Source organism: Tasmannia lanceolata, unplaced genomic scaffold (genome assembly GCF_043159265.1).
Source record: "Tasmannia lanceolata isolate RefF3 unplaced genomic scaffold, GAP_Taslan_0.1 ptg000002l, whole genome shotgun sequence".
NCBI classification, from domain to species: Eukaryota; Viridiplantae; Streptophyta; class Magnoliopsida; order Canellales; family Winteraceae; genus Tasmannia; species Tasmannia lanceolata.
In genome coordinates this window covers 14,481,530-14,488,812 of record NW_027518679.1, presented here as the reverse complement: position 1 = coordinate 14,488,812, position 7,283 = coordinate 14,481,530, and the positions used below count along the sequence as shown (strand labels likewise).

Here is a 7,283-nt window from a genome sequence, read left to right as displayed (position 1 = left end):
AAAAGAATCATTGAACCACACCCTCGCCAAAGCATCATATAGCCCAGCTAGCTATGGATGAAGAAATATGGGCTCATCCCATCTTCAAATGTATGATTCTGCAGCTCCTTTGGTGGGCACTCCTTGGTTGGGTTGTTGCCCTGCCTTAGGCACAGCAGTTGGAATATTCCAACAAGGCCTAGTGATAAAAAAATTCAGAAAAGCACTACTAATAACCCTATACTCACGAAAGTTCGTCATCCAAGGCCTCGTGATAAAAAAAAAAATCACGAAAGCAATGCTAATAACCCTAATACTCAGCAAAAGATCAGCATTCGTAGAGGTTTGCCGGGTTTAGCATAAGTCAAGGACGTGAAAGCTTTCATGGCTCACATGTGCTTCTACATGGATTGGTTTATAGTATCAGTATCCCAAGGATATAGCATGGTAATGCCATTTAATTATGGAGATATGAGTTCACAAGTCAGTCCCTGCAGTCATTCTCATATGAAGACTACATATCAAAAACTGCTCAGGCGGTTAATACCCAGAATCCAAATATGAGAAGTGGAGAAAAAACAGATGACTTTGGAGTGAGACAACTAAAGGCATCCATCAAAAAGAAACTTCTTCAATGAAAAAAATAAGAAAGTTGTTGTTCCAAAACCATTATTCAAAGCAATATAAATTCAAAGAGAAATACGACATAAATAGGGAAATGATTTTAGCACTCCACTGTTTTGATATGTAGCGAAAGTAGAATGCCCTTTTGATTTAATTGGTGTGGTCATAGCTTTTTGGGAACTGTAAATACCCTTTTGACAGCCCTTTAAAAGCAAAACGACATGCTACTTTCGCTACCTATAAAAATATTGGAGTGTTAAAATCATTTCCCTATAAATATGGGTCCCTAACAAAAAGGTGAAGTTCACCAAAAAAGAATTTCAGACCTTTTTAAACTCCCACATCATACAAGTTTTCCGAAAGCTTTCTTCCGAGCCTTCCATGAAACCAACACACAGGATTGGGGGTTTTTGTTATACAGTACAGTAATTGTGCATACTCTTGGGAAGTCTAAGAAGACTTGAGGATTTGTTAAGAAGACAATTTTCGACTTTGAAGAGACTTAGATTCTATTGGAGATTTTAATTCTCTGCATGGGTTTTCTACTCTCAATGATATGTTGGGAATCTTGAAAACAAAAGAATAACAAAGAAAAGGGGCACTTATTGATGGTTTGACGATGAAAAAAAATGCATTCCACACTTTCTTTTAAAATTATGAACATTTTAGTGAAGAAAAAAGAGGAAACATACAAAAAGGGGCAGAGATTGCCAATACATAAAGCATGTGCCTACTCATCGGATTGCAAAAGATAAGACCAAAAGAACACCTAGTCTCCACTCCCTAGATCCCTAGTCCTTTCTCTATTTGAAAGACCACTAGACTTCTAATCTCTTCCAAAAAACAAGTTACCTCCACCTAACTTTTTTTTTCTTCTGATGCTCGGATACTCAGAAATAGCATTTGAGGAATTCCCTCTCACGAGAAGATTCCCTCTAGCTAAAACGACCTTTATCTTTCCACAAGTGCACAGATCTCTACTTCATTTGAACTTTAACACCTCCACAGGTCCAAATGATCAGCATAAATTCTGCTTCAATATTCCTAAAGAGTACCATTAAAAAAAAATCCTCAGGAGACCTTCCATTCATGCTGGTCCTGGATTAACCATCGTACCCTGTAACAATTATGTTAGGTAAATCACTGGTTGAGGCTTTTGTTGAGCAACTATTCCTTCCTTTCTCTGTCTTCCATGCAATATTCTTTTCAAGTTGCAATGTGTCAGAGTCGAAATATCCAACCCCCCAGAATTCCATCCTAGATGATGAAGCCCACTGAATAACCATGTTCTTAAGCCCAAACTAAAAGGAGACCCTATCCAATTGGCTGAGGAATCCAAAATTTAATGTTCATTTAGAAGTTCTCTAAACCTAGAGTCAATAGGCAATTAACATCCTGAATGCGGTATGGATGTTGCTAAGTTGCTATTACGGTCCTCTTGGATCCCCAAATCATCTCTCTTCTAAAATCGCGTTAGTTTATCAGCTGATAATTGCGATGTATGGCCGAGATGAATCCTTCGATGAGTAATGCAGAGCCCTGAAACTACTTTGCAATTAGTGAGTTGGAATATTATAATGAGCATTAAATTGGATTCTGTTCTTGCCTGTCTATCATGACACCACTGCATAAAAGCATGCATATTCATTCTTGCAATTGTCAACATGTGGAAGACATCTGGACATGATTTGCAGTATAATTAACATAGACGTCCTATTAGATGTCCTACGCCATGTAGGTATTGTATTCTGCTAAACGGTTCCTCTACTGTGTGATGCTTTGAGATGTATAAATTAGAAATCCCATGTCCATCTTCCGCAAAAAATGATTCCGCCCACAAATTTGTAGTAACACAGATCATGTAGAGGCTATCAGATATAGTAAGTGTAAATCTAGAAGATTCTTCAACGTAGAGAGTGATTATAATGTTTTTTGTTCTCTTAAGCAATAAATTCAATATCCATGTGAGTGGTGCAGATAAGCTCTATGGCTCTACAAGTGGTATGATGAACCCAACCGATTCCCCGTTATTGTGAATAACATATAGTTTTCCATTAGCCTAGGCAATCTTAGGGTATTGCTCCCTACGGACCTCGGCAAGTGCATAACAACTGAAATGTTTTTCCGTAGTTAAGCACAATTGGAAGCAGTGAAATTCTATTACTGTCCAAAAAACAAAAAAATGCTGGTGCAATGTAGAAACTCAACATGAAAAGCAGAAAGGATAGGATGTTAATCTAAGGTTTAGGGAGTAATTGACACCCATCCCTAGACTCATTTTCTCTGTGTATGTCTAGAAATAATTTGGAATAAGAACTACCGAGGATTGGGGTATGCATGAATGCCTCACATACTTACCTAATAGACCAGTTAAAGGAACAACATAAACATTTTTTTGGGAGATGATACATTCGCACCTCCTGTAGGATGATTTGCACCCTCTTAACGTGAATTGTGAATTGTGGCAGACTTTTAACGCTTTTTTACGAGTAAAAGGGGTGCGAATTTATCATTGCCCTTTTTTTAAAGGAAATTGTATACCATGGACAAAAATAAACATTCACATAGGTGGCTATAACATGAGGATTCAATGACTCAAAAAAATATATATGATGGAAATTATACAACAATGACACAATCCGGATAATAGCACTATAGATAATAGGAAGGTCCTATCCAATCCTTTTTCTACAGAACATATAATGGAAAATATAAGAACACTACCTGCTTAACCTTATTGTCGATGGAAACGTTGGATCTATTTCCTTCATTCTTCCTTCTCGCAAAAGGTTGCATCCATGAAACCAAAATCTAAAACAAGCATTGCATATTTGCAAAATTGTACATCTGAAGCCGCTGGTTGTAGACCAATTCTATCACTCGGGATTGTTTGATTTTCCCAAGGAATCAAGTCCCTCAGATCGGCTGCGCACGATCCTATGGAACACCTCTCTAACTTGGCGTTCGAGCGGATCCAATCCATCCTTCATAGCATCACAGAGCCGAGATAACTCTTGCACTCCTTGCTTCACCTCCGACTCCCGCTCCTCGGTCAGTGGAAATTGAATTGTATCAGCCAATTCAGTCATGTGACGAGCACATTTCTCAATCTGATGAATCTCCTTCAACAACCCACTTGAATTTTTCCTCTCTCGCTTCTTCGACTCAATAATCCGCTCATGAAGCGAGATTATCGATGCAGCCCACGACAAGTGGCGGGGAACGGAGAAATGCATCTGAAGACCACGGTCTTGACAAGGGATTGCCGCAACGAGAGCCCACATTACAAACATAAGCACCGAATTCATGGTGAAAATAGGGACAGCAAGCCCACTAGTGGCTGCTATCTCATTGTTACGGGGTGGAGTCAAGTTATTCCCAATCGCCTGGAGCTGCTTAGAGGCTGACCAAGAGCGAGAAACGCTCCACGAAAGTGAGCGGAAATGCCCGGGTGGGTGATGATCCTTGCTCGTGTTATTACGCCCAAAAGACCGGTTCCGATGTGCGAGTACTGAACCAGAATCCTTCTCGTCCAGCATTCCGATAGCCAAATCAGTGAGAGCCCTCTTCGCCCTTCGGAACTGACCCTCACCAAGCGTCCTGTGGTTTGAATCCAACGCGCAAAGAACTATCTCCAATTGTTTCTGCCATTGTCGGATCTGCTCGATCCCATCGCGAATGGCATTGCAGACGTCGAGGGCTTTCACGCTTCTCTCGAAGAACTCGGAAATCAAGCGGTCTAGAGGGGCTTTGGATAGGTGTTGCTTGTTGTTGAACAAGATAACCCTAAATTCCTCTTGGCAGCAAAGGAAAGAGTCGAGGAGTTGACGGATCCACGACAGAGAGAGGAGTTCATCGCTGCTTACCGCGGCAAGATCATGAAACTGATCGGCGATTTGCTTCTGGAAGGATTCAAGTTCTTGTTCCAGGCTGGAAACACCGTCCTGATTTCCTTCCATGGCATGAACCTGATCGCGTCTAATACTCAAAATTGAACGACCTAATGAGGCAAATGGTGTAGAAGAACCCTGATAATCCGTAGCAGGCATTGCTCACATGGGAGAAAACCTCAAAATAAGATGATCATCACCAATCACCCTTCCTAAAGTTCGCCAACAGAGAAATGAAACGAAATTATTGAAAACAAGGCCCCAATCAAACCCTAGATTCAACAGATCTACGAATTTCTTGACAAAATAATATGACCATCACCAACAAAATTGTTGAAAAAAAAAACGCTAATCAAAACCTAGATTCAACAGATCTACGAATTTTTTGACACAGAAACACTGGAATTCAATAGATCTGAAAGATCCAAACCCTAATTCAAACAAAACAATCCCAAAACTCAAAAGAACCCTCAAATCCGTAGCCGATGCGAGAGAAAAGACGAGAAGAATCAATAATAGAAAATAAGCTGAAACTCTCAAAGAACAGAAATTCACCCAAAATGGAAGAGAATATGATAGAGAAATAGAGGAATTACCAGGTTGGAATGAGGTATGGCTGTTAGAAAACCTAGGGTTAGCTTTTATGAGAGGAATCCGCTCGACCAACGCGTTCGGGTAAATACAGAAATTCCACGGAAAAGATAGAAAAAACGGGAGGAAAATCCCAAAATTAGAAAAAAAAATAAAATAAACGGAAATGATATATCCACGCCTTTTGATCACCAGGGACACCCCCTGTCAGTGTATCAATGACTAAAGAGGGGCTGTTGTACTTTTGTCAAAGAATTCAATGCCCCTGATTGTCACAAACACTGACGGGGGTGTCAAAAGGCACGGTATATCACTTCCCAAAAAATAAGGGCACGGAAAGGAATTAGGGTTTCTCTACTTTGCATTATTTATAAAAAAGTCTTTTAGTTTATTACAATTTGCAAAAAAGACCCCACGTTTGAGTGAATTTTGCATATTGGTTTATGCCATCAGTTTGTAACCAAAATAGAAAATGCTCACGCTCGTTTATTTTAAATCAAAGACCAAAATGTCTTTTTAAACGTAAGAAGATGAAAATTACCTTGTAAAAAGGCCAAGATACCCGTGATGCTTCGTGAAGTGTCTTGATAGGGCCACTAGCTCAATGCTAACCATGCATCAGATAGGTCCCACCATTGTGACCTATTTTTTGATGGGGGTAAGTTCCAAGATCTCCACCAGAGCCCATATTGTGGGGCCCACAATCTTACACAACAAGCTTTGATGAGGTGGGCCCATTTTTAACAAACATGAATAAGAATGCTAGTACATAAAGAAATGAGAGATTTTTTATATGGTGGCCGACCTATATGTATGTAAAGACAGGAGAGAGAAACTGATGGCATAACTTGATTTGCAAAGTTCACTCAAAGGTGATGACTCTATTTGCAAATTGGCAGACTAGAATATTCTTTTTACAAATAACCTTCTCCTGCAAAAACCACAACGAATCAAATGGCAAAATAGTAAGTAGATAAACAAAATAAACAAAAGGAAAAAAAAAAAAAGCGAAGACGGAGTCCTTGAAATTGACCTGACCAGGACCACCTTTGAGAACTTTACGCCTCTTTTCAAACGCGAAGTGGACACGGTTTACGAAAACAAGAGAGAGAAAGACTCGGTCTCTCTCTCGCTTTCTCTCTCATCTCGTCCACGTGGCGATTCTAGTGCCGGACACATGGTTGGTTGAGAAAAGCCAGATACTGTGCGTTCGTCCACGTGTACGAGCGAGATTACGAACCGAGTTTGCATGTCCTCTACACGCTTTCAGATAGACCAAGTAAACCTTCCTCAAATACGCGGGTGGACCCACACAGATTACCGTAGTCCCGTCGTGATCGAAATACAAGTAAACGATAGTACACAGACCATTCAGTGTATACGACACAGAAAAGGATAATCTTCCCTTAACACGGGAATACGGGAATACGGGAATCGAAATGATTTTCTCAAAAGCCAACGCAACAAACATGCCCCCACTCACCCACGTGGAGGTTGGTGTCCGAACTCTTAATATTCCCAAAATCTTATACAATATCCTGTGTGTATGTTCTCGATTGGTAGGCCAGCACACGAACGTTAATAGACATGGTTTGGGTATACCAACTGAATCCTAACCGTCTTAATTGGATCCATATCCTACGGTCCGATTTTTTTTCGGATAGTGACCTAGACATAGCCAAAAAATCTGAGGGAGCATCCTTAGATCCGAATAGATGGTCCAAATGAAATTTCATTTTCCCACTTTGTTTTTCTGAGGATAATTCTTCTCACTCTCGGTCTAGATCATCTTCTCTCTTCGTTACTCTGAAGCATAAGATATGACTAAGTGATGGTGTCCAAAATCCAACTGCACGTACTTGGTTGAGTTTATGATCCTGCGCTCACAGAAAAAGCGTTAATGGGCCCAGAGTTGTGGCTCCGGGAGGCCACTTCGACTACTCAAGTCAGGGATGGGCAACGCAGACAATAAACGATGAATGGGAGGAGGGCAAAGACAAGTTACTAGACAGGTGGAGAAGAATTGGATTTGATCCCCTTGTTTGAGTGTGCAAATGCCCTTTTATAGGGGAGGAGACCCACGACGTTCATGACGCCAATCGTGCCTTTGACTTTGCCCATATGGGGCGTGATGGGCGGCAATTATAATTGTGGGGGAGTGATTTCCTGGAATTCTAGGTGGAGATGGAAGGTGGTGGC

General features: G+C 40.6%; 1 pseudogene across 1 annotated transcript; it reads right to left on the bottom strand.

Annotated features, from left to right (window-relative positions):
- Window positions 1-3,185: 3,185 nt before the first annotated feature.
- Window positions 3,186-5,237, bottom strand: LOC143878674 (protein BYPASS1-LIKE pseudogene; annotated as a pseudogene). Its single transcript, XR_013251085.1, has 2 exons — window positions 5,090-5,237; window positions 3,186-4,705 (listed from the first exon to the last, which is right to left on the bottom strand). The product of XR_013251085.1 is annotated as a protein BYPASS1-LIKE pseudogene (transcript).
- Window positions 5,238-7,283: the final 2,046 nt, after the last annotated feature.